The sequence below is a fragment of the Anopheles arabiensis genome, chromosome 3 (genome assembly GCF_016920715.1).
Source record: "Anopheles arabiensis isolate DONGOLA chromosome 3, AaraD3, whole genome shotgun sequence".
NCBI lineage: Eukaryota > Metazoa > Arthropoda > Insecta > Diptera > Culicidae > Anopheles > Anopheles arabiensis.
The window spans coordinates 18,324,266-18,350,702 of NC_053518.1; the positions used below are offsets into that span (position 1 = coordinate 18,324,266).

The 26,437-nt window shown below is 42.8% G+C and overlaps 1 protein-coding gene across 16 annotated transcripts in view; it reads left to right on the forward strand.

Moving 5' to 3' along the window:
* Positions 1 to 26,437, forward strand: part of LOC120900599 (filaggrin) — a 148,856-nt gene continuing 122,419 nt past the window's right edge. For all 16 annotated transcript variants that reach the window (XM_040307828.1, XM_040307830.1, XM_040307833.1 and 13 more), the window contains exon 1: positions 1 to 841. The gene's annotated coding sequence lies outside the window, so the exon portion shown is untranslated. The remainder of the gene's footprint in view (positions 842 to 26,437) is intronic.

The window sequence follows — 26,437 nt, forward strand, 5'->3', positions numbered from 1 at the left end:
CTTACGCCGAACCACCACCGACCGAGGAACGCGCGTCCGCCGCGAATGCATCGCGCAAGTGAAACGCAAGAGTGTATGTTCTTTTTCCTGTTCCCTTCTTCGGTCGCCAGCGTAGTACTGCGCGGCGTCCAGTCCAGTGACGAAAGGTAAATCTCCATGCAACAAACAGCATTAGCAGTCGGTAACAGTGCTAAACAACAAAAAATTGAGTGAAAAACGAAAACAACCCCAAACTCGGTGGTGCTCTGAAATTTCAAAAAAAAGGTGCAAAGTGGAGGTTGTGTTGCTTTGCGGCAAACGAGAAATTACGCCAAGATCGCTAAGATACGCCAACGCAGAGAGAGGCCGTACATGCTTAACGCGTGGCAAACAGTGCACCAAAACCGATCGAAGCAAACAGTGCATTTTTATCTCTGCCACGGTTGCCATTTTTTCAAGTGTTCGGCCACGTGCGGTCAGTGAGGGGCGGCGCAAACGGTGCGGCGAACATACATCGTTCGGCAATTCGGGTTTGAAAAGCGCAGTGTACAGTGAGAAAAATATATTTTAATCTCCAAGCCCACGAGCTGCTACAGCTTACCAAGTGCGGAGTGCAATAATAGTTTTTGCGTGCAAAAAGTGCTGTTCGCGTGAAGTGGCCCGCAACTGCGTCTTAGAAGCTTGTGAGAAAAAAGAAGCTTGTGATTATAACGATTGCTTAGAATTAGCTCCCAAGTGTGTTCCTGTGACACGGCAGCAGCAAGTTTCCCGGTTCCAGGCCAGTAACTCCACCAACCCCACACAAAAAAAAACACGAAACACGTCGTCGTAAAATATATCGCCCGTTCCTGCCGCTGTACAGGTAGGTTGGCCCCGGTATTAATTGGAAAGCTTCGTAAAACTGTCATAAAATCAACGACCGAAGCTTCTTCCTCCTGACGGTGACCTGTGACGAAACGTTGAAACCTCACATGAGGACATGATTTCTTCCTCCTGGCATGGGGGTTCACCCTCCAGTTCTTCGCAAGGGGGTGTGTCTTTCTAAGGGGAGCTTCATGCACACACACAGAAAAAAAAACCAAAGGGAACGAACCCTTCGCTGGGGTTGAATCGGCGTTTGGAAGGAAAACGCAAAGATCGACCCACGAAGATAGCCCCGAGCCTTCCTGCTTCTGTTCTTCTGCATCGCCAAAGCGCTGGCTGCTCTGCATTTTTCCTGGTGCTTCTTTCGGGGTCCATTGCCTTCCCTCGGGTACATAATATTTATGTTGTACTTTGAAGCGTTTTTTTCTGTTAATACTTTGTCCCGCCTTTGCCTCCGCTTCGTCACGCAACACCGCAAACTCACTCACTCACCAACACCACCGGCACCAGCAGCAGCAGCAGCAACAGCGGTCAATTGTTTCGGTCATTAGCGGACATGCGAAGGCCCTTCAAGAATGCGCTGCCAGGCCCGTCATACAGGTTCGTTAGGCCGTGTCCGTTTGCTTGAGGAAGGGCACAACCAGCACACACACACCACTGGCATACCTTAACATAAATGTCTGTATGTGTGTGTATTTGTATGCTTTGCGATGGTTTCGACCAGTTCGACAGAACCAGTTTCTTGAGTCAGCCAGAAGGAGGCTCCTTTTTGTTGGTGTGTTTGGCCGCACGGTGCAGTGTGTGGAATGATCTCAATGCTGCAAAGGCAACGATCTATAGCTGGGGTCGCTAGCTGTGAAGCAGGTTTCGTTCCACACGCCGGGCAAGTTCTTGTTCAGGTTCAAGCCTTTTCATTCGATCCTCTGTTCCGCTGCTCTGTGGGCCGGCAGAAACACAGGGTTTGCCATTCGTTCATTCCAATAAAAAGGGTCGAGATCCGAGCTTCTCTTTATCAATGGTTCGAGGTTGAGCTGGGTGTGATAGCTTTTCCACAAACATCTCTTCTCAGCCTGCAGTCGTGGTGCGCGAAGTATGATCATTGAATGATCACGGTACAAATGATGATCTACATTTGGGGCAAAAAATAAAACGGTGCATTGCAGTCCCATGCCTGGCCTTCTTTGCTGGATGGTATGTGTGTGTGTGTGCACCAATTTCTTTAAATGCATATGTAGCACCTGTGCGTTCTGTTGCACTCGCGTTGCGCACGTACCTGTTGCATTCGTACCGGCTTGGGGCGTCATTCTTGTGCCAGTCGGCAAAGTGGTGCAAGTAACGGGGTTTTGGTAGCGCATAGAATACCATAAATTAATCTTGGGCACATACAAGCATACATACGCGCGTGCGATTGTGGCGTGTCGAGATGGATGGGATAGATAGTACTGGAGCGTATGTTCGGTAACTGGAAATGTTTAATGATAGTTGTACTAATCTTTTTCCATCACTTATCGGCGGCAGTGCTCCGATTTGTGCATGTGTGGGCTTTTTTATCTTCAATTTCGTTTTAATGTTGCTTAGAGCAGGGTTCTATGTTACTTAAAATTGGAAGAATGCCATCTCAAATGTTAGTTGTAGCCTAGCACATTATGTAGGATAAAAATGCATTAATAGGTAAAATAAGAAATTAACATTAATCGGAGACATGTCGGCTTCTATAAGTCAAAATTCCAATAGTCACATATGACAGAAAGGGCATTGCAGACCTACATTTTCATATGCATCCATTCCACTAGTTTTTACACTGAACGATTTAGTTCTTATATTCCTATTGTTGTCCTCGTTGTATCCTCATAATTGGTTTGAAGAACTTAAAGACCCTAGCGCTATGATTACCAAAAAATACTTAAACTATCAACAGATATGAGAGAACTTCAAACTTCTAATGTTATTTTAGAATTGCTGTACATACTGTTGCGCGATGTACAAAACCTCTACAATGCTACTAACACCTGATAGGTATCAAATAGTTCCCTTGACGCTTGGTAATTACAGTTCATGAGCGATTTTGAAACCAACCAACTGAAAGAACCAAGAAACAAGTTCACAATCTAATTGGAGTATTGATAATTAGATTTACTCAACTTATTTTGGTCGTTCCCTCAAAATATGAAGCTAATTTTGATAGCTTTATTTTAAAATAGAAATTGCTTTATAACCTTGATCCTCTAAGCCATAACATTCGCAGCAGCTAGTATTGTTTTACATTGGCCTTCACGTCTTACCGACAGCGGTTGTTGTGCCAAAGAGAAGAAGGTAGTCTTACTTCAAGGCGTTGCAGAATTTAGAAGTTTACGTGTCTGACATAAAACTATTGTGTGTGTTGTCATAAACCTTAACAATAATTCCAGCATAAATATGTAAATAAGGCATACAACCATTCTCGGTACAGGTGATATGTCTACCATTTCAATTGGCATGATAATTGGAATCAAGTACAGATACTTAAGATAATACTTAAACACATAAATATTTAATTTTAGAGACAACTCTGAACCTAACCGAAACCTAAGGCTTGAAATGCTCTCATACGTCCCAATTCTTCTCCTCCCATGAGTATAGTTTGGGCATTTCTATCACACCAAACAAATGATAATGTGACATGTTTTGGAATGTGTCTTATCACAAATAGAAATGCTTATCATAATGTGGTAGCATTATCAAATCCTCACCATCATTAACCTGCATGAAATGACCAGACATAGCACTTTTAAAACCGGTGGAATAATAAAGTGCATCTTTTAACAATAACTCCTTGGTTTTGATGATGTTAGTCGTTCATAATAAGTTAGAATTAACCTTCCATTAGTTTTATCACCATTTATCGATACCGGAATCAAATTAACCCTGTCATCTTCCACGCTTAGAGCTGTAATTTTCCAGCCAAAAAAGTTGTCAACATGTCTCTGATCCTTTGTTTCGGCGGGTTTGACTTTTGGCGTAGACATTGTTTACATCGTAATCCTGCGTGTTATTAGCATAACTTATCATTTACACCTTCCATGTCCGGTTGAACTCACACGCTGGAGAGGTTGTTTTGGAGCCTCGCCGGCCAATGGTATGCAAGTGATCAGTTTACGTTCTCGGGAACTCCCTCAGCCGATGCGTGAAACACGATACGACACTTTGTGTTTTTCTGTCACTTATCAAGACACCACAAAAAAGGCTGTTCCAGCCCGGGGGGAGTTGGGTGCGAGCTGCCTGGAATTCACCCTTATTTACCGTTTAATTAACATCCATTGACACTCCCGCGAATCATATTACCGCGTAGTTTCGGTTACGGTCGGTGTGTCCGCCGGCATATGTGTGCCCGTCCATTCTTAAAATCGATTCGCATTTGGCTTCGGTTTTTGTGGAGTGGCCCAGAGTTGCTAGGCCGCCGAAAGGGGGTCGTCCCTGTCGATGCACGTTCTTGTGCAGCAGAGGTTAACCTTCACGTGGTAGGGCAAAAATGCTTGTGTATCGATCGGCGGCAGCTGCTCGTGGTTGCAGAAACTGGTTCTTGTTTTCAATATCACTAATTCATCAAACGTGTGCACGGGTCGACCGCGCGCATGCACAAACACACTGTTATAGGTTGCTGTACCGTACTGCCGTGGAAAGCCGTGTAGAGTGGAGGGGTTGAGGACTAATTTGCTGTAAAAAAGGCATAGCGAAGCAGAGGAACGCCAAACGGATGACCGTAAGGCAAGTGTGCCTGTGTTTCGTGCTGCAATTGGGGGGAGGAAACCGGAAAAATGCAACCCAAGTACCTTCCCATCGCCACCACACTGTGCCCATATGGTGGTGCATTCCTCTGCACGAGAACGTGCAGCTCTCTTCATCACGCTACGGTCGAAGAATGCAGTTCTTCCGTTTTTGCCAAACGAGTTGATTGATAAGTAACGATTTGTTTCCAAAATAAGGTAACTTGGTCAACAAACTTATCCAATCAGACGGAGACATGAATTCCCAGAGCGAATCGCCCCCCGTGGTACAAGTGCATCTGGGTGACGACTTGGTCGTAGAGGGTGCTCCAAAGCTGCACTCTTTGATTGACCGCTTGTAAAACTTACAACATCATCAACCATCAACCCCAATATCGATCACCTCCCCTCATTTTGCCATTTCTGACACTCGGCGTGATCATGGTGTAGGAGTGGGAGTGGGTCGCCCCGCTATCAGTTTACGCGACAAATGGCGTTTGACCAAAAGCGTAATGTGTTGGAATGATAAATCGAACCGAGCGCTGGCGTTGAGATTGGGTTTCACAGTGAAATCACTGGCCAGCGAACCGGGCGTGCGGGCGTGCGGGCGTTCAAGTGAATTAATTCGCGTGCGCACTCGGTTAGGAGGGCGCGGGTTTAAAAGGGGTTGCGCAACAACGTGTCTGAGTATAGTTTGAGACGATTCACCGATTTTTTAGTACGATGACAGATGAGTGGAACCACGTGCGGGTAGGATTCAAGTTGGATAAGACGCAGAGCTAACCGTTTTATTGGGCATCTTTGGTTCAATATTTTGGTAGCGAATGATGGCAGATGGAACAATTAAGCAGGTCACTGTATTAAATAAGATAAACTGAGATGATGTGTTTGTTATTGCTAACTTTTCTCTCATAAATGTTCTATAAAATAGAAAAGATAGTTGAAGCTGTACCACGCATTATTGCCTGTTTTCACACTCACTTAGACAAGAAGGCACACATAAAATTCAAAAATGTCTAATAAAATGATAGAAAAGGCTTTTAAAGGCCATACGAAGATATTAAGAATTCTCAGGAAATCCAATTAGAAGTGAAATTTAGAAGATTATTGATATTGATATTACTGCATTTTACTCATTACTTAACTTTACTTACTTGCAATATGTATTGAGAGGGTGATTTTATAGGAATCAATCCCAAGAATTCCCGGCTGGTCTCGTGGCACAGTCGTCAACTCGTACGCCTTTCCAAACATGTGCGTCATGGGTTTCAAGCCCCGAATGGGGACCGTGCCTTGATATGAACAGGGCTTGACTATCTTGCAATATGTGATCAAAAAGTCAATGAAAGCCCAGAATATTAGGTAGTTCAGGCCTTTGACCAACAACGGTTGTTGTCCCAGAAGAAGAAGAATCCTAAGAATTAACAATTACTTTGATGTATTGCTTTGTAAGAGTTATCTCTTTTTATGAGAATCCAATCGTCTAAAATTGTGAAGAATTTTGGGTTATTCGACCTACGCTGATGTCTTCATCAGAAGATGTGAAACAGGACAGCTGACAGGCAGGAGCTGACAGAACAAAATTAGGAACTGTCAAAAGGTGTAATATTATGTTGAATTGATTAAATCGGAAAGTAAGATAAGATGCGCTCATAATAATACTAAACTTCAAAGATGGGAGCATGGATCTTGTTTCCTTTCTTAATGAAGTCTTGACCAAGATCCGGGTTTTACGCCTCTATCAACTCAGAATTCCATTCGAATGGATTCTGCACGTCAACCGATGTATCTGATGAGAGTTTAATAATGCACTACTTGCCACAAACAACCTCATCCAATAAAAATGCCAACAATTAAGTGCGCCGCTGCTGACAAGCTCTCCTTTCTGCACATTTGTGCAATCGATTAAGGCGAGTCGTAGAAGCGCGCTTGCTTGTCACGATCGCTACACTATCTGGAGCGTTACGACGATCCGTTACTAGGAGGTTCCATTGCCGAGTGATCCGACCACTTCCACAGTATCCGGTGCAGCTGGCGAAGGTAATGGATCTGGCGGTACCGCGCCGAAGTACGACGCACCGCGCTTGGCTTTTAATTAGCGTCATTGTCGCTGCATAGATTTCGCGGGCTGCGTCCCGCCACACAAACACCCCGAGAGAGCACGCTTTTCAGGGTGAAGCGCATGAATAAACGCTAGAATTGTTTCGGTGTGTAATTGCCGGTATCGGACTGAATCGCCCTCCCCGGGGAATGATGCTTGGCTGATAATCGCCCGGTGACATCAGCATTGGGACACTGGGGGATGGGTAAGAATTAAAGCAACTTCGCTGAGAACTCTGCGAGATTGTCGGCGAAGGGAGTTGAGTAGTACCTTTTTATTAATTTTTGAAAAAGGAAAGCAAGGTCTCACATTTATAATATTATCACATTAAATACGCCTCAGAAGTTCTCAGAGGCATATTATTAAATAAGCCTCTCAGAAGTAAATTTCCACACAGCAATTTTTTTGCCTAACACAATCAAACGCTTGTCTCGGAAGAGCAGAATTAAATTACTTTTAATTACGATCGCTTTCGCTGTTATGATGATTGATACTTTCAAAATGATTTGAAGAAATTTCAACAATTAACTTAACAACATCTCATTAAGCCACTGAAAAAACGCCATTCAGTTGTATTAAACGGGTCTTTAGACCTTTCAAATTATTCACACAACTGTTGATCCCAGTGGAATTTGAGCCGCTTTTGTTGTAATAAACGGAAAAATCTGAATCTCTCCCCCAAATGCAAAACGGTGAAAATGGTCGTTGACATTTAAAAACATGGGACCCAAAGCTGACATGAAACATCCCGGTGGCGGGTGAAAAACAAGAGCTGATGGAAGCTAGAAGAACGCTGAATGCTGCATTCACCTGTCGTGGCTGGGCTAGATGCAGCAGCACTAGCTGGCTGAGTGGTGAGACAAAAGTGTACAAACAGTTCATTCGCTACCCAAGCGTGACAAGGCGGTACAGGTGGCTGGAGGGCACAGCCGCGGGACAGATTTATGCAAATTCGTCACAATGGGAGCTTTTCACCTTTGCCAGCGCGAGGCAATGCAGATCAGATGGGTTTAATCTACTTTAAACAATAGCGTAGGCTCTGCGAGTGCAGCCCAGCTCTCACACGACTGCATTCCATCGTCCTTCCCCAGCCTCTACCTACTATAACAACGATCGTGCTGCGATCGATCAAAGAAGATCTTCTGCAGGGGCATCTTCCACCTCATATCCATACCGCGGTGGCACACATTTCGCGGGTTCGTCGTTTTCTGCGCGATATACCAACGGTATGGCCAAAAAGATGTTGCTGTGTGTGTGTGTGTGTGTGTGTGTGTGTGTGGTGGAAAGGAAAGCTAGCACAATGACAGTGTGTCGGTGTGTTGGTCTGTGTTGCGAGCGATTTTCATCGCACGTCGCTTTTCCTTCATTTCGTTCGTTTCGCGCAATCTTACCAGAGGGACGCTCCAAGGTGTTGCTCGATTAGGTCGAGCATCGTTTTGGGAACTGTGTTGTAGCTGTGTGTGTGAGAGCGATACTTCTTTTATGCCCGGCATTTTTTTTTAATTTTTACTCGATTCATGTTCATCCCTTCCCATCTCATTTTCACCACATTATGTTTTGCGCCCTGGGAGAAGGCAAATTGTAGGTCTTTCGTTGTCTCTTCCTTTCCTTCTTCTCCTGTTTTTTTTTTCTTCTCCTTTTCTGCACTGCGATCATCGTGACCGTGGCAGATGTCGGCGGTGCGATTGGGAACCCAATATCATTTCACCTGTATCATTGTATGCACATGTGTGTATGCGTGTGTATTTGCGATTGCAATTTAATTTCGCTTGACGATTGAAGAAGGCTTTTTGATATCGGGCTCAGCGTTAGCGTAGAGGGAAAGAAAATTAGGAAACGAATAGCACTACACGAAAGCAACGAAACTTTTGAGGGGAGACTAACACAGGCACTAAAGTTCAAATAATAGAGCGGCTTTAGCACAAACCACCAAGGAACAAAAAAACTTTCCCTCCAATGGTGGCAATGGTGGCCGATGGGTTTTCGGTTTCAGTTGTTGATTAGTCCCGCCATTCCGGTAAAAAAACCCATCGAAAGTTCCGCGAAAACAACCCAACGGTAAACAGGGGGAGCTTCGAGGCCAGTTTTCTTCGACGGCCGTTTCCGGCGGCCCGGGCCTATGCAATTGCGGAGCGGAAATGAAGCACAGCCCTCCCGAGCAGACACGCGCCCTTCGCCCAATTCGATCGATCAGGCTCGAAGTTTCTGCCGAACGATCGTCAGCAAATCAGCCAAAATGCAACAATTGCATACCGTTCATTTTCTTGAAATCACCTCACAACAGGAAAGGAGGGAGTTTTCTTCGTCTTCGTTTGGGAAATGCGTATGGAAAGTGTAAGTGGCGCTGGAAAGGAATCGTTAATCCCCGCGAAAGGTGTTGTTGGGCGCTGCGGGCGAAATGGAAAACTGTTTTCCCGTGTTCGTTTGATTAACGATCTGAATTGGGGTCAGCCTTCGAAGGGTGCTGCACGTAATCGGAACGTAATCCCGCAAACACTCGGCGGGCTTATTTGCAGTCGGTGTAACGCACACACAGTGGCGCTTGGTTTCGGGCGGATTAACTCTCGGTGTAATGGGATACCGGGAAGGGAAAGTACAGAGTAATGAAAGTATTCTTTGAATGAATGAAGTTGGATTTAAAATGTAAACAATGATTTAAAAAGGTGCTAATGATAGAGTTTTGGACGGCTATCGATTTCGCATAGTTAAGTATTCTTTCAGCAAATCCATTTTCTTACAGTACCATGCAAATAAATCCGTCCAGGATGAGTCCTCCAATGTATTTCCAATAATGTGCCTTTAATTTTTGAAGGTTCTCATTTGCTGCAAAAAACGAAACAAATCAACATGTAATACGTCTGACAGACTTCAACGCAGAATTGAAGTGGATGTTACAAGCGTAATCCAAGGAATTACTGTTAGGATTTTGTGAGATACTATTAAGGTCAAAGTAAATTTCATACGTATGTCTCTTATAAGGAACTAAATTATCAATATTATTGTATGACTGGATAGTAGTCTTCGTGTGATGCATCTTATATCTAATTGCTCATACATCCAAAGACATCTGCAGCTCGCTGGAAGTTACAGGAAGGGTTCAGGCAATACAATAGGAGAATTGAAGTCCACCAACGACCATGCATTAATATTTTTCGAAGAAGTGCCTTTTTATATGTAGTTCGGTATCTGAACTGGCACATCAAATAAGTAAAACTCAGAGCAAGTTTAGATCTTTGAAAGAGCATGTGAAAGAGTTCCATCATGCATGTTGTCGAGCATTATCATATTCAATAAAATTGGTTCCAATCCTCATTGGTCATTCTCAGTAAATCAGTAAAAGCTAGTTACCTGTTCGCTTATTAAGAACAGAAATCTCCTTAAGGCCTACGACGACCTTCATTCTTAAGGATCTTAAAATGTTCTTCAAAATGATGTATTTCGATACTGTATACCTTTTGAGATATTTTAAAGGCACGGCATCACTCGTTTAATATATTTTTGATCGTTTCTAATATCGAATCCAATACGAAGTTTAATACTCAATATCGTTGATAGGCTAAACATATTATTATCGGAAATTTGTACCATTCTTTTTGCTCTGTAATTAACTTACAATAAACTCCTAAGAACACTTCCTTTGCAACTCTCCCCTACGCTAAAGCTATTCGCAATTAATCTTGAACAGTATTGAAAACATAATGGCCGAACAAAATAAGCTCCACTCCAATGTCACCCACCTGGGGAGAGGCGAGCAATTTTAGAAATTAAATCCTCAATCCTTGTTACGCTGTCCAACCTGTCTTTTTCATGCATCTGGACTACTTTGCCCTTGGAACGCTCCAGTCCTGTTCTCGCTGCGTGCCAAAGCGCTCCGGCACTAGTTCCACCTCAAACAACTCGCACTTAAAACCCGATTCAACGCGCAAGTTTTTCGTAGTAACAACTGCACCTTTCTGGCGTACCCTCACAGCCGAGCAATGTGTGCACTGCCCTAATGGCCGCAATTAGCCCGTGTTATTGATTCCGATGTGCGAGAGCTGGAAGATGGAAACGGGAGAAGAAAAAAAACCAAAACAAAACGGAATAGTAACGAGAGGAATTACCCTTTAGCAGCTGGCTCGACCTCCTTATGCCTCCTTTCACCAATCGAACCGCAGCACTGTGCTGGGTTTTGGTAGGAATTGGTAGAAATGAAACTGCAACAGTGTTTGCTATGGTATGGCAGAGCTGAGAATGTGAAACAGGTTTTTCGGCGATTCGACCGCTAGGAAGCTGCTGATCCTATGCCAGGGCGGTTAGATTGGGTCTGCGCGACCTTATTTGAAGCCCCGTTTAGGTGTGGGCGCACTGTTGAAGCTCCCCGGGTGTGGCAGAAGAGGTGGAAGCTTCGGGATCAATCCCAATACGTTGTACTTTCTGCTTTCACATCTCATCACACCCTTAGTTCCCAATAGCAGCAGTGCTGATCAATCAACCTTCTTTCTGGGTGGACCATAAAGCGTTAGTTTCGATCAATTCCAACGCCGGCATCGAAACGATGCTTGCTTACCCTTTTGTGTCGTGGATGACTCTTCAAAAATTCAAAACTCAAAGCCGTCGAGATTATTCGTCTCTTTCTTCGGCGGAGGTAATAAACCAAAAAAAAGCACACACCGAAGGTACGTCTTCCAGACCATATCTTCCGGTTTCCCTTAAAACCCTGGGGATAGGAGATTTCATTTTATCTCCATTCTCTGTGACTGTGCTTCAGTGTCCTATAAACTCAAACCAAGCATTGATGTTGTTTTTTTTGGGTTCGGATATGTCTCCCCTACTTCCAAACAAAACAACGAAAGCATGTAGACGCCACGCGGGAGATAGCAAAACGTGATACGTCGAGGTGTGTACCGCTTTCGACCGCGGTTTAAATACCTTCGGAGCCACCAACCCACAAAGATATCCACATTCGCCGTAAAACCGGTCAAAGTAAGCGGGATACTAACGAGTTCTTTGCTCCAAACCCCCAAACGGACCGGTAGAGTTCAGCGAGGTCTATGCGCCAGGGTCTCGACATCATCGTGCTAAAACTATTTGTCATTAAAGCTAACGCTATATTAAGTTTTGCCGGTTCGTTCGTGCCTTTGCTTTGTGTCGTCGTATTGGTGGAAATGCTTCGTTGAGTACCAAACCCGCGGGACAAAGTGTTGCGTGCGAGGAAGGAAAGAAAAATCCCCCACAATCAGCGCGAGCTGAGCTAGTCTGGATGCGAAGAGCCACATAAATATGGTGCCTAATTGACCGGTTGGTTCGTTCGGTGACTTGCCAAACTAACTCACGCGTCCCGAACCTGGGGTCCAGTTTCGAAAAGCAACGGACCTGCTAGCGAACGGGACGCGAAAGTTGTTACACCCGGTCATCCCGGTCTCCGGCGGGAGCTGCGAATGGCAATGCGACATGGCAATGGGGCCAACCAGGGGCGTTTGCGTGAGCGGACTTGTGAATTTGTGGTGCAAAAATACCGAGCACTCAACAGTTCTGCCGGACGGAGTTTGGGTGTCGTTTATCTTCTTAGGTCACTGGGCTTGTTTCTTTTTCTTTCCCTGATCGTTCCGAAGTGGTTCCGTTTTATCGCAGTTTCCTAGGTGTGGTTGGTGGACTGTAATTTCTTGCTGACGTAGAGCATAGATTCGTTCCAGTTGTATGACTTTTTCTCAGAAAATAATCTGACGTTGTTTTGTTTTTAATAGTTTCATTAATTTTACTGAAGAAGGTAATGATTTCCTTATTCTCTAGAATGGCTGTATTTATCAGATCTCATCACAAAACAGCTAATGAAGATGACCCTGCTAAGATATTCTATCTTACATCTATTCCCAAAGGGCCATAAAAGCAGATAAATTAGGTTAACAGTTCGCTTTTAAAATCTAGCCACTGCATCTTGCAAGCAATAGAAAGTTTATCTCATTCGAAATCCCTTCATCATGCCACGATCCAATCGATCGCAGCTGTTTTGCTCATCTAACAGGTGCGTACGGTAGTTCCCGTGGCGGAGTCTACATTCTACCTTGCTTGCTCTCACACTTTCAAAGATTATCGCGAAAATACCGTCATCCACCTTGAATCATACCGTTCAACACCGACTCCGGATGACGTGATCGTCACAAACACCACCATTAAGTCGATCAATCGTTGGTACGATCGAACGCGACAATATGCGTACCGTAGAGGTACCAAAGAGCCCTAACCTCCGGCAAGGGACTTGCACTAGGCGTTGACTGAACAACGGTTAACCACGAGCTGCTAGAACAAGTTTGTCGGACATTTTTTTCGAACTTGTTCAGGCGGCATATGTTGCTAATGCCGGTGTGTTGTACAGCTTGATCACCGTCATTAGGTCTAGCGTGATGGGGAGAGGACAGCGTGTAGTGCTTGTTCAAAGCCTTGATCTATACCGGACTTCATTCGTGGCACGTATTCGCCAGCTAACTCATACGATCGAATCTTCATTGACGGTTGTTCAAAAACAGATATTACCTGCTTTCAAAGGTAATAATTGTTGATAAAATCTCTATAGCTGTGCTTCAAATTTTTGTCTTAAATGGATAATATCCCATTTATTAATAATTGTCTAGTTAAAAAACTGATTCTTGACATCCATTTTTATTTAAGCAGGTTCTTAGTTTTATGGTTCTTTGTGACTGATTTTTAGTTCTTGAATTCATTTTTATGATACTATTCAATGCGCTCTCAGAACACTTCCATCCCATGGTGTTGGGCTTGGTCATCAGGAAGTCTACAACGTGAATGCATTGCTAAAATGACGGAAGATCATTTGGCAACAGTAAAGGTCACTGGCAATCACTCCATCAACTAGGTTATGCCAATCCCAGCGTGGAGCTGAACATTCCGGGAAAGAACATAAAACACGGTCTGCTCACACCGGCTCAGTTGTACATCGGCTAACCGTTAGCTGGCGATTAAGTCTAAATGAAGTGACGGACAAAGCAAGAAAGAGAGTCAACCGAACTCATTGAAGACAACGTTCGAGCCAAGACTGTGGGAATGATCTTGAAGAAGTGATTTCTTCTGTCGGTGCTAAATGCAATTAGGTAGTGTTGTGTGTGTGTGAGCATGACGCACCATGGAGTCTATTTTGGCAATGACACTTTTAAGCTTTTTGTAAACAACCAGTCGGTGAGATATTGTCACAAAGTGTGAAATATAACAGCCTGTTGTTGCTGTTGCGATTATGGCATGGTCAATGAATTGAACTCGTCGTAAAAAGCGCACCCTAAGTGTTTAAGAACATTTGTAAACCGCATTAAATTAACATAAGTTTAGTTAAGATGCTATTGTTTCTAGAAAATAGTCTTCCAACGCCTACGCGCGGACCGTCTGCTCAAGAGCACATCTTTACGGCGCAATTCATCGTCAGAAGATCGGTAATAAGGTATGCCTTCATTGCCGGCTGTTTGTTGTTTTCGCTACAAAACGCTCAACTCCCTCATCCGTTCCCAGTCTACTTACTCAAACACAGGTGCCGATCGGTCAGTTATTTATACATTCCCTGCTGCAAAGCTGTTCAATTAATCATTATTAATGATTGGCACAAGGGCACACCGCGGACACACAGGCGATGAATGTCGCAAGACGCTGAATGAAACAACAAAGTGCACTACCATCTCAGCGAGAACAAACTGCCGAGAAATGGTACAAAGAACTGTCGTGCGCTGCAAGCGACGAACCCTTAGATTCGTCAGTTGGTGCGCCATTGCTGTGCGAACAAATATGCATCCGGTCTGATGCAAGCAATCGGGGCTACGATTAAATGAAATGGAGTCGAATTTTTCGTTGTAGAAGGTGAAGTGGGTGATTGTTTTTCGTTGCAATTTCCTCTCACCCCCGTGCCGAATCGAATCCGGTTTAAACCGCTGCCCAAATCGCTCGCATAAGAAAAGCGGGACGAAAAGCCCCGAAAACCCGGCTCGCGTGTGTGTGTGTGAAGGCAAATGTGGGGTGTAATGACACGCTTGAAAGCTGTCTCAGTGTCTTAGTGACTAGGCTGGCTGGTGGAGGTTCAATTTCAAAGCGATTGAGTTACGATCGATTGAGTCATTTAGTGCGATTGAGACTTGCTTTTTTTTGCTGTTGCTGTCTTATGGATACGTGGCTGTAAGTTTCACATTTGGAATGAGGGGCTGAAGCTGGCTAGGTTTTTTTTGCTCGTGTCCAGTAGACAAACCCGTTGACGTTAAGAGGACAGTTAAAGGTTGATTTGCATTGCGACCTTTTTCTATTGTGTTGCGATTGTAGCGTGTCGCTTTTACAATTGATTTCTATCTGTAAATTAGAATGCAAATTAAACAGCGAGAGAGAGAGAGAGAGAGAGAGAGAGAGAGATAGAGAGAAAGATAGACATAGACAGAGAGAATGGAAATTATTTCACAATTTTAAGCCTATGCTCATTCGTGATCAAGATTCGTTAGACGAAAGGCTAAGGGCCATGCCTCGATTTGCGTGGCTCAGAACAATCTCCGCAGAATGGCTTAAGATTGGCGTGATGTAGGCTAATTCCCTCCCCCCCCTCCACATCTTTTGTGGAATGAAAACGTGTCCGGTTCCACCCCCGTGAGCTTGAGAGTGAGAGAACCACCACCAGCAACTGTTTGCATATTTTCGACGCCATCCACCTCAACCATGTTGGAAGGGTGCCAAACATCGAAAGCAAAATGACCAACACAGCACAGCGCGGACAGTGGGAAAAGGCCACGAAGCACGCGGGAAGTAATATGCTTGTTGCAAGCAGAGTTGCGAAAGTGAGAAATTTCCCATCTCTCGCCCGCCCGCGCGCACACTACATGACGCGTCGTACCGTGTAGGAGGTGTTTCGCCGTAAACATGCCAAATGCTTGTTTGAGCTGGGAAGATGGGAGGAGGATGCAAGAAGAGGGCCGCACTTTTTAATGTGCCCGTTTTTTTGCAGTCCTCAACCGCATAGACGGGTGTGATGTGCATGTGCAAAACGATTCCGCGAGAGCCATTGGCTGCAAAAGATTGCAGCTAAACTTTCGCGCCAGATCCACGACCGCCTGGTGTTGGTGTCGCTCCGTGGGAGAGGCTTTTCGGGGTGCATGCTATGACATCATTTGCCCGGTGTTGGGGCGTGAAGCCAGCGGTTGACCGAAGAGAATGTGATTCAGTTTTTTTTTTTTCAAACAAATGCTCACGAATGTAGAAATGCGTGACATGAATGGAATGTTGCTGCACAAAACACTCACCCGGCAATGGGATGGTGAATATAATTTCTCATTTTTGCTTGACACCTCGCGGCTGCGGGGTTCGTATGATTATTGCATTTAAATCTTTCTCGAAAGCTTACCAACGAGCTTTTGGAGCAAGCGTGCAATGGAACGAAACAGTTGAACCACCTTGAAACTTATGATCCGTGATTGTTATCGCTAAAGTGTGCAAAGCAAAGGTTGAACCATCAACAAAAGAAGGAAAAACACAGAACGTCTCCACAAGCCACCAACCTTTGATAAGAAACTTATGCTCGTTTCACAAAAACTGCCACCCCGCCGTGGCGGAAAATAATGACTATATTTTTGTTTGCTTTTTGACCGGCCCGCTATAATCACAGTGTGTGTGTGTGTCTTTGCTGGCGAAGGAGTGCCTTTTTGTATTTATTTTCTCAGCCCTCCTCCTCCGTCTCTCCTCTCTTGAGGCCTTATGGCAAGGGATGGGGGTGCGTTTAATGGACACAAACTCGACCGGAACAAATCCGGTACGGTGTGGTGGGAAACAAAAAGCGCAAAAAGGTGGAAATCACTACCATTATTACACCCGTCGGGCAGTTCTTTTGGACCGATTGTTACCTAATCAGAGTGGTGCCTCGAATGTGCACTCAGGGTAAGGCCTTTCAACCTTTGACTTCTTCCACACTTTACCTGTGCGACACCCAACGCACCTCCGCAGTTCGCTCGGCTGTCATCTGATTATGGAGACAGCCAGGGACGTGTTCACTTTCCATACTGCTGCGAGGGAGAAAATATAGGTGTACGCAAACGAGCAATGAGCAATTGTATTGTTTGGGGACCCTTCGAGGAGTGAAAAACGCCGGCGGTGGGAAAACGCATTTGGCGAAACACACACACACACAGTTGGATGAAGATCGAGCAATGAAAACAGAAACATGACAAGAAAACATGGAAAAGAAATTTTGATCACAGCAGTGCAGTGAAAAGGGCTCGCGATGAAGTTTTTAAATTTCTGCTGCTGCTGCTGCTGGGATGTTGTGAATTCGAGTAATGTTGTGGAGGCGTTGCTTATAAAAGGGTTCACCATCAACACAGCCACCTCAAGGGGAAGCCCCAGAGAAGAGCGTCCAAAAATGGTTTCCCTCCCCGATCGCGGCGCGCGATCGAGATCGAGTGAAAGTTAAGCCCACCGGAATGGAATGAAGGTGTGTGTGTGTGTGCAGGGGTAGGTGGTAGTGGAGTGTGAGTATTGAATTGTGTGCTGTTTGTATCGGTTTTTAATTTCACATTCACAAATTTTGATGTGAATCAAACGCAAAAAAAAGAGTCCGCTGTTTCTCATCGATACATTTACCATCGGCGGGAGGTAAGGCGAGCAAAATCGAACGGCAAGAGGGTGGACTGGGCTGAAGGGAGGGATCGCTAGACAAACGTGTGACTCGGTTGTGCCAGTGTTGCGTTTCGTCTGCGGTCTTAAAGGCGGGCGCGCGCACTGTCTAATGGCATGTCGATCACGAGTGCAATCGGTTCGATTGCGCCGCCTTTAAGCGCGGCCGTCTGGCTTGCGGTTGGTGCGGCTTGGACTGGACCGTGTTTTATTTCTTGCAGCAAGAATGCGCTTGCACACAGTGGAAATGCAAATTGTTCGTTTCGGCTGCGGAACGAAGCGGAAGGAACACAGCATTGGCGTGAAGAAATCATAAAACTGCACACGCTCGTTCGGTGCAAGGCAATAAATAATGAAGCATTTTCATATGTCGTTAATTTATGGGTTGAGTATCGATTTCGGGGTGGGGGAAGTATTGGGTGTTTTGTTTCTTACTAGAGTTAGTTTGTGGTGATGAAGCAAACGTACCAAAAGGGCCAATGGCCAATGGTGTTGCTGCAGATTTGTTTGCTCGTATGCAATACATTAGTACATTTAATGTTGGAATGTTAATTAGAAAAAAGGGTTTGAGTGTTACAATGCAAATACGATTGTTATTGATATGTACCCTTTGTATGCATGTATTGTTTAAGTAGGTCGTTAATGGATGTAATTATTTGTGTAATCTTGTACTGTTATGAAAACATCATGAATTAAATATTGAATACCGTGAATGGGTTTAAATGGAGCAGCTTTCAATCTTATTAAAATTTAACGTGTCAGACATAAATTGCTTCAGTAGCGTCAATGTATATAACATAATATAATGCACAATCGACCTGCGTTCAAATCTCAAAATAAAAAAAAGCTAAATTTGAACGTTCAATGTATTTGTTGGTGTTTATTTTAAATTCATTCATATTTCTAGAGTACCTTTCATTTTAACCTAACCTTTAATATTTCTGTTTTTTTTTAACAAAATGGAAAAAAAAACATAATTTTAAGAAGAAGAAGTTTATAATTTTGTTAAGGATGAAACATACTTTAGGCTAAATTGTTTGCCTTATAGAAGGATCTTTCTTTTATTCCAAAATTATTATTAAAGTGTGACATGTAACTAAATTTAGTAAACAATAAAATATTAATGTATGTAAAAAATAAAAACAAACAACACTAAGCAATTGTAACGATTTTCGTAAAGGACTGATAAATATTTCTTATGAAGCACAACTTATAGCTTATCGTTGCTGAACTTATTGACCGTTTGCTGCTTACCAAGTATTGGAATAATGTTTTAAATCATTTTTATGATACGCTCATCGCTATTATGATATTTTGTGTGTGGAAAAAATAAAATAAATTTAAGTCTTTTATTAGCGTTCAATGTTTGCCTTTGTGTTCCAAAGGTTTGCAAATATAATCGCGAAACATGACACTCAATCAATTTATTACTACATTCATTATTAACAGTATTATACGAATCGATTTATTTCACACGCCGTCATGCGGTTGAAAATCAATTTTAATTAAACCTCTTGTCAGTCAAATTGACAGCGTTGCAATGCTCTACGTTGTAGCAAAAAAAAGCCAAATGCAGCCATAAGAAAATGCTGATCTTTTCTTTGATTAAAGGAGGGTTGATTGTTGCTACTCCGTTTTTTTCGGCATGAAGTTTGGTCGCTTTTTTGTCAACCAGCATCCCTAAATGCTACACTTTCACAAGCCTCAAAAAAACACACACACACTCACACCATCTTGCCAAAATAGAGAACAAGGTTAGGTTCTTTTCGTGTGGGAACCTCAGCCAGTGCCCCCGGTGATGGTACTACCCCGGTGTGAACGCGGGAAGAAAACCATCAAACCGTGCGCAGACTGTCAAACGGAACAAAAAATAGGCAGCTAGACACAAAACAAATGCACAGTCACTGGGGCTTTTTTGCAACAAACAAAACACACACAAAAAACAAAAGCTCCCCGCTGTCCTCCTTTAAGCGTCGAAGGTATTTGTTTCTTTGCTTTTAGATATTTTTTTTTTCTTACACAAACAGTCGCGTTAGTGCCTTTCCATGCCGGCACGCCAACAGTGGGGTTTGTTTTGGGAAACTAATTTTCGCTTTACCTCCCAATCTACTACGGTGCACGGCGCTAAAACTATGCCATTAATGTGGGCTTTGTAATTAATTGCCAAATACCAACCAGCATTTGTGGCACAATTCTCGGAAGTACGGCACAATTTTGCATCGTGGCTTTATGTTTTTATGCTTTTATTGAGTCATGCCACAATGAAGAGAAAAAAACACACAAAATCACCATAACCGTCGCGATGTTTTTGGCCGATTTGGGGCTACAGATTGCATGGACAAGATAAAACACTACACGACAGCAGCTTTTACGTGTCGCTTGGCCATAGGGAAGCATGAAAGGGCGGCCCATACCGTTCGTTATCACAGCACCGCACACAATCGTAACGATCGCTTACGACGCCCGGTGACGGACGGTGTCGTAAAGCCCGACCACTACGCTTCAACCCCCAGAGATAAACGTGTTGTTCCGCATGCAAAAAACAAAACGGGAAAACGCATAGATATATGGCAGCCGTATTCGAGCGCACGAAATCAAAGCCAATTGTGTAGCGAGTCTAGTTCTCCGTTTTTTTCTATTTTCTTTCGCGGGCTGCAGTAAATCATCCGGGCCGTGTAATGTGGGCTGTGTGGATTGGACATTGGGCAGGGCGCACTGGCTCGTCGACACGGCTGATTGGTGCAGGAGAAAGCAATCGTTCATTATGCAACGGTGTGCAGGCGCTGCTTTAATCAATGCGCATGATATGCACGCTTGCCGGGTGGAATTTTGCGTGCAACCCACCCCCACTGCGCTTGAGTGCAAATATCGCTAAGCTGTCTCAACAGATGAGAGGAGAGAAATGGGGGTTGTTAGGAGACACCCGTACCGTTTGAGGCTGTAATGGGTTATAATGAGTGTAATGGTGAGTTGATATAAAATTTGTTTTGGCACTATTGCTGCGGATCATTTATTGCAGCCGGGCGCGCAGTGAGAAAGCAAGCAATGATTGACGGATAAATGGATTTGTTCGATTTTCTGTGCTGCATGCAAATTTGTTGTATAATATTTGCATATTTATTGGTGGAATTTGATGTTTTTTTGTTGTTGTGTTTCTGATTGAACGGTTTCCATAAGCAAAGTGGCGTTATTTATTGCATCGAAACAAAATAAATAAAACAGCAATACTTGTGATTAGCCAGTCTGATCGTTTCACTGATCAATCAGATGAGTAAAGTGCATGGTATAAATCAAATATTTTGCTATTAATTTCAAGTGAAATAATATAAACGATTATCGTTTAATTTCATACATAGTTTCCTAAATTGAAACGATAACAAAATAAAGCATATTGTAAATGATATTTAAGAACCAGAAAAAGCATAAGCTTCATTTATCTGAGTAGCACAGACAATTAAATATGCCAATTTTTCAATTTAAGTTTTAAGTTAAGTTTTTCCGAGTCAATTTTCATAGTCTTCAACAATTTTTCTCCGCCTCCAAGATGTTTTTCAACAGCATTTAAATGTTCTATTTACATCACAATAATGTTTCAGTTCTTCCACATGGTTTTGCACATGCACATGAACAGGATTGAGTTTGACAGTTATTTGTAGTGTGTTGAAAATCATGTAAAAGAACTGATATTTTATTGTGATGCAAATACACCATTTGACAGCCTTTGTTAACCATTTTCAAGGTTGTGAATAATGATTTGAATTCTCGAAAATGCATTGGAAAACCCTGTATTCTTCATTTATTTGTTTTATGTTCCTACAAATGACCTTATCAAGCATTTGAAGATATGCTTTTTACATAATTATAATATTTTAAATTATTTTTGCCCAAAACCAATATCGATTGTCGATCACAAATGTTAAATATAAATTGATCAATATGTGTTACTGCACAAAATAGGATACATTTTCACTTTATGTGAAAATCAGATCCTATCAAATAAAGAATTGGGTACAAGCGAAAATATTTATTTATTTCCCTTAAAAAATAATATATAAAATTGGTCATACCTTTTATGCCTTAATTTTGAGTAAGAACATTGCAAATTGCAGAAGTTAATATCTCTTCATATGTCACATATGTCTTCTGACTTTGACTTGTTTGTTTGTTTATAGTTTATTATTCTTATTATTTGTTACTATTACAGGGTTTTCCAAGTTAGTTACAAATTTAAACAGTGTTATACACTTCATGAACCATTCACTTCATGTATCTAACCTAACAGGGGTTTTAAAGTCACTTTCGAATGTGCACATAACTATTCAAAACATCCAAGATGTTCTTCAACAGCTGTCAAATGGTGTATTTGCTTCAAAACAAAATTTCAGTTCTTACACATGATTTTCAACACATAACAAAGAACTGTCAAACTCAATCCAGCTTGAGGCGTGTTGAGAATCATGCTGAAGAAATTAAAAATTATATAGATGGAAATGAAACGTCCGATTGAAGTGGATTAACATCTTGCACGCGGTGAATAATAATGTTTACATTTGAAAGTGACTTGGAAAACCCTGTAAAGCGCATTAAATACGAATGAAATGTTCAAGTGATTTTTGATTTTAACATAAAAGTATTCAATGATTTCATATAACAATAATTCAACATAACCCTTACATGATAAAAATACATGTTTGATTCGTTCATCGATTTATGGAAGTGCAACCTTGCCAACCAAACCATACACCTTACCCTAGATCGATTTGACCCTTCTAGTGTACTTCGCTCAAGTTCGCAAGCACTCTCCCACCGCGTAAGACGCTTTCTGCATTCTTGCACTTGACGTACAATGCGGCCACTTTTTCCTGCATCTAACAGGATTAAGTTTCTATTCCCGGCCGCATACCGGTGAGCTGGCAAACAAACGACGCTCGAAACGCTTTAATTTAATAACCTCCAACAACAGCTTGTTCCCCCCAAAAACAATCCTCGATGGGCGCACTGTGTAGCACGGAAAGGTCAACTGCACGATGCAACAGTGCATCAGGCAGCTAACAAATCATTGACGGTTGTTTGCTTTGTTTTTTCGTTCCTCCTTCTGCATCCACGAATTGGGCAAAAGATTGAGCGAATCAGGAGGTTCATCGACATCGACGTCCCAAAAACGTAAAGCACCAGAAGTGTGGCAGACAAGGTAGGCTGGTATCGCAAACAACAATCCCCCTCTCACCCGTGAAAACGAGGAAAACCCGTGCCTGAAGAAAAGCTCTTTGCACTGGCGAAATTTGGTTTTTGCATAACTACTACTTGGTTATGAATATCCGCTGCCCGCCGAGGTTGTGCGCGCTTTTCGGCCAGTGTTTGTTGGAGGTGGAGGTAGAAATGGCACACGAGAAGTGCTTAGGCGAAACTTTAAACCAATATTTCATTACAACACGACCCTCCCCACCCGGAATGGTGCACGGAGAAGACGGTGCAGCCCGATTTATCTTCCCCGAGCATCGTACGTTTTTCCTGCGGCCATTCCGACATTCCAGCGAGTGGAAAATCAACTCGAAAAAGGTGAGCGGCGGCATGACGGAGCGTCTAACCGGGAAACATGACGCTCGGGTTGCGAAAAATGACGGAAATGATTGGAATTTGTGTTTCGTTTTCTACCTAAATCGACACAGTCGGATTGGTTTTCTCTAATCCATTTCAATTTCTTACATTTCATCTGTGTAGCAAAAGAGATTTGAATTTTCTTTTCCTACCTCGGCTTGCTCTGAATGATTTTCCGTGTTTTTTTAATCTATTCCCGATCGATTTAAGACCTTTTTTTCTATGCCTTTTCCCGCAGAAAGCAAAACTGCATCTTCTTTCCCTCTTTAGCGCTCTCTTTCTCTCTTTGTGCACCAAGATGCAATTGTCGATCGCTTACTATTGCTATTGCCGGAAGGATGGAAAGTATATCAACCCTCCTCCATTCAGGAAAGAAAGGAGGAAAAAACGAAAGCATTTTAACTGGCTTATTAGCTGTTAATTAATTGAGTCTATCGCTCAGGCGTGTTTGGTTTCACTTGTTACAGAGCTTAGAGAAGCTGATCGATCAGATTGATCAGAAATTTCACTAAAGGGGAATACAAAACAAGATTTTTAAATAGATAATTTGATTAAAAGATAAATAATTTCGAAAGAAAAATAACTTGTTTGTCATCTCATCAACAGTCTAATTCACTAATTCAGTCCAATGTGTGCACATTACGTCCAACATAACGTTAAATCAGCAAAAAACTACATCACCACAACAACAGAAAAGCATTTTAGTACATTACGATTAATAATTACCGTCAATCGCTGTCAATCAATCACTACTCGCAGCCATTCAGCTCGCGCTGCCCCCGGCTAATGCTTTCGTTGACCCCAAACTTTGCCACACTCTAATAAATCGCTCTCGCCATCCCTCCATGCGGTACCAAAAAAGGAGCTGCGAGATGTAACGCTCGTGCTACTACGGTCCGTTCAATCATCTCATTATGTAACGATAATGCAGCTCCCGCGGCACGAGAGACAACATTTTCCCGCACGATAACGATCGGGCGGTGAAAGGGCCGGTGTTGGTCGTGTACATCTCCCTCTAGCCTTTTGCGCCCTGGGGAGGTGAGTGGCATGTGAGAGGGGGTTTATGGACAAGTAAGTGATAAAAGTTTGTCACTTGCAGCTTAAGAGCAGGCGCCAGCGACACACACGCACAGAAGCGAAGGGGGCAAAAAACACGAACATTCGAAACGGTCGATCACTTCCGTTCGTAATGCTATGGTGCACGTGCCCCTGCGTACTGAAAAAAAAGCATGGTGATCATAGACCATTGCCCGCATTGGTCGCAACGACATCCATCATCACCCTCCCTCAGGGGGAGTTGGCTCTCTCCCTCACGGTGACACATGATGTGTTTGTGTTGGCCGTGTGCGTAACGCGCGAGCCTAAAGCGTCGTTTTTTCCATTGTCAGGGTGGCAAAGTTTACGGTCAACGTGCTTGCGCACTGGGGGAACTCTATTGGTACGACTGTCACTGGCGCCCTCCGTTGTTTGCTTGTCCCCTCCACACCTCCTCTCGGGAGCATTGATGCGTTGTTTCACATGTGCTTTTTTGTATTTGGATGTCTAGCTTTACAACGTTTACCGTTTGGTGCCGTTGTTTACCATGTTCTTGGTTTAGGGTTGGCGCACTTCGAAGGTACCGTTTGCCATTCCGGTACGGTTCTTGTTTGTAATCCACCTGCCACCATCACCACCATAATCAAATTATTATTCACTCTTCGTACGGCGCGAACAAAGGGTAATGTCGATCACTAAGGCGTTTGTGTGCTTGGGTTATGTTCCTTCTGGGTGAAAGATGAAGAGCGAAGCTTCATTCAGTAACGATCAAAACTGCTTTAAAAAATGGGGTCAACGTATCTGGAATGATTGCCTTAAAATAATTATTTATTTAATTTATTTTATTTTATTAATTGGATTTTTATTTGTCGGGATTCGATCTCTAAAATATTTGTAATTTGAATATTTAAAACCTTTTTTATCTAAATTATTTCAACTCTCCAAAAGACAATCAAAGATTATTGAAGTCAATAAGACCCTAACTTTCAAAGTCATTTCAAACCAAACAACCAATCAACGTTGGTATAGTTGTCCAGTTACACCATCTAACAACCTGTCCGTTGAGGGTTCAAGTCTTGAGCCTTTTGTTCATGAGATAAACTATCATGCTGATGGACACAATAATTAGCCTTGGATGATCATGCCCAACACTGACTTATTCAGGCCTCTCTACACTAAGTAATATAGTAAAAATACATGAAACTTCTATGACATGTATAAAAGATAAAGCGACACGATCTAGACATCAAAGAGGCTTGCGAGCCGTACTTTGCCGATCGCTACTCTACGCCATTCATAGTTGATGTAAGCTACAAAACGAGAATGAAATCTCAAATGATCGTACTCAAATTATAAAATCTTAAATACTATGCTTTTCTAAACTCATCTACCAAGAGGCTTTTCAAACAATTTTCGGCCACTTAATTCACATATATATGCAACAAAATTACTGACACAACAGGAGCTTTCCCATACTATGTTTGGGAAAAGAGAAAAGGGATTTTATTTAAAGAATACGGCTTGCAATTAGATCCTATTCATCAAATGTTTTTTCTTTTAAAAATACATGAACAAAGCTACAATCTTGATTGGAATTCATCTAAATTCAACTCGCTAGACTTTGATATGGTGATTCTTATCCAAAACGCTTCTTTTTCATGTATAGGAGGTCGACTAAGCGATTGTCTTCTTCTTCCCTGGCACAACAAACGTTGTCAATTAAGGCCTGCCTGTACTACTAGTGGGCTTGGCTTTCAGTGACTTATTGATTATCAAAGCAGGATAGTCAGTCATGGGTTCGGGGTTCATTCGGGACCTGAAGCCATGAGGGGCATGTTGTTAAATCGTACGAGTTCACGACTGTACCACGAAACGATGGTAGAATCTAATAAACCATTATAACTTTGTAAAAGGCTTGACTTGTCTGAAATCCGAAGAACATCGAAATTCTTCCAATTCCATCGTAAATATTCTTATGATTTTACGTCAGCTGGATCGTTTTTGGATCTGCTCAATCTTGCCACTTTTATCATGTAAGCAATGTATGTTTACTTAGAAAAGTTTTGATGGCTCTTAGCATTTCATACATTTCATAAATCATTCACATATTTTGCTCTTGGTTTGACAATTTGGTTCTTCACGTGAAATTCTACGAACATTAATGTAGAATTTGGCTCTTTCGGTTGTAAAGTTTGCCGACCGCTGGCTTAGGACATAGAGCCCTAGTAGCTAGGAAACTGGACCCCGTTACCAAATCGGGGTACAACCTCGAAAAGAGAAGAAGTAGAACAATAAGATGCATACGCTTAAGGATCAAAACAATGATTTATTTTCGAGTAAGTAAGACAATATGACGCCTCAAAGCCTCAACACAAACTTCACAGTTCAAGTTTAATATTGTTTCCGTTTTTTTTCGTTGAAACACGTTCAACATTTAACATTACAGTTGGAGATAAAAATAATTCATAAATATGCATCCTATAGAAACCTATGC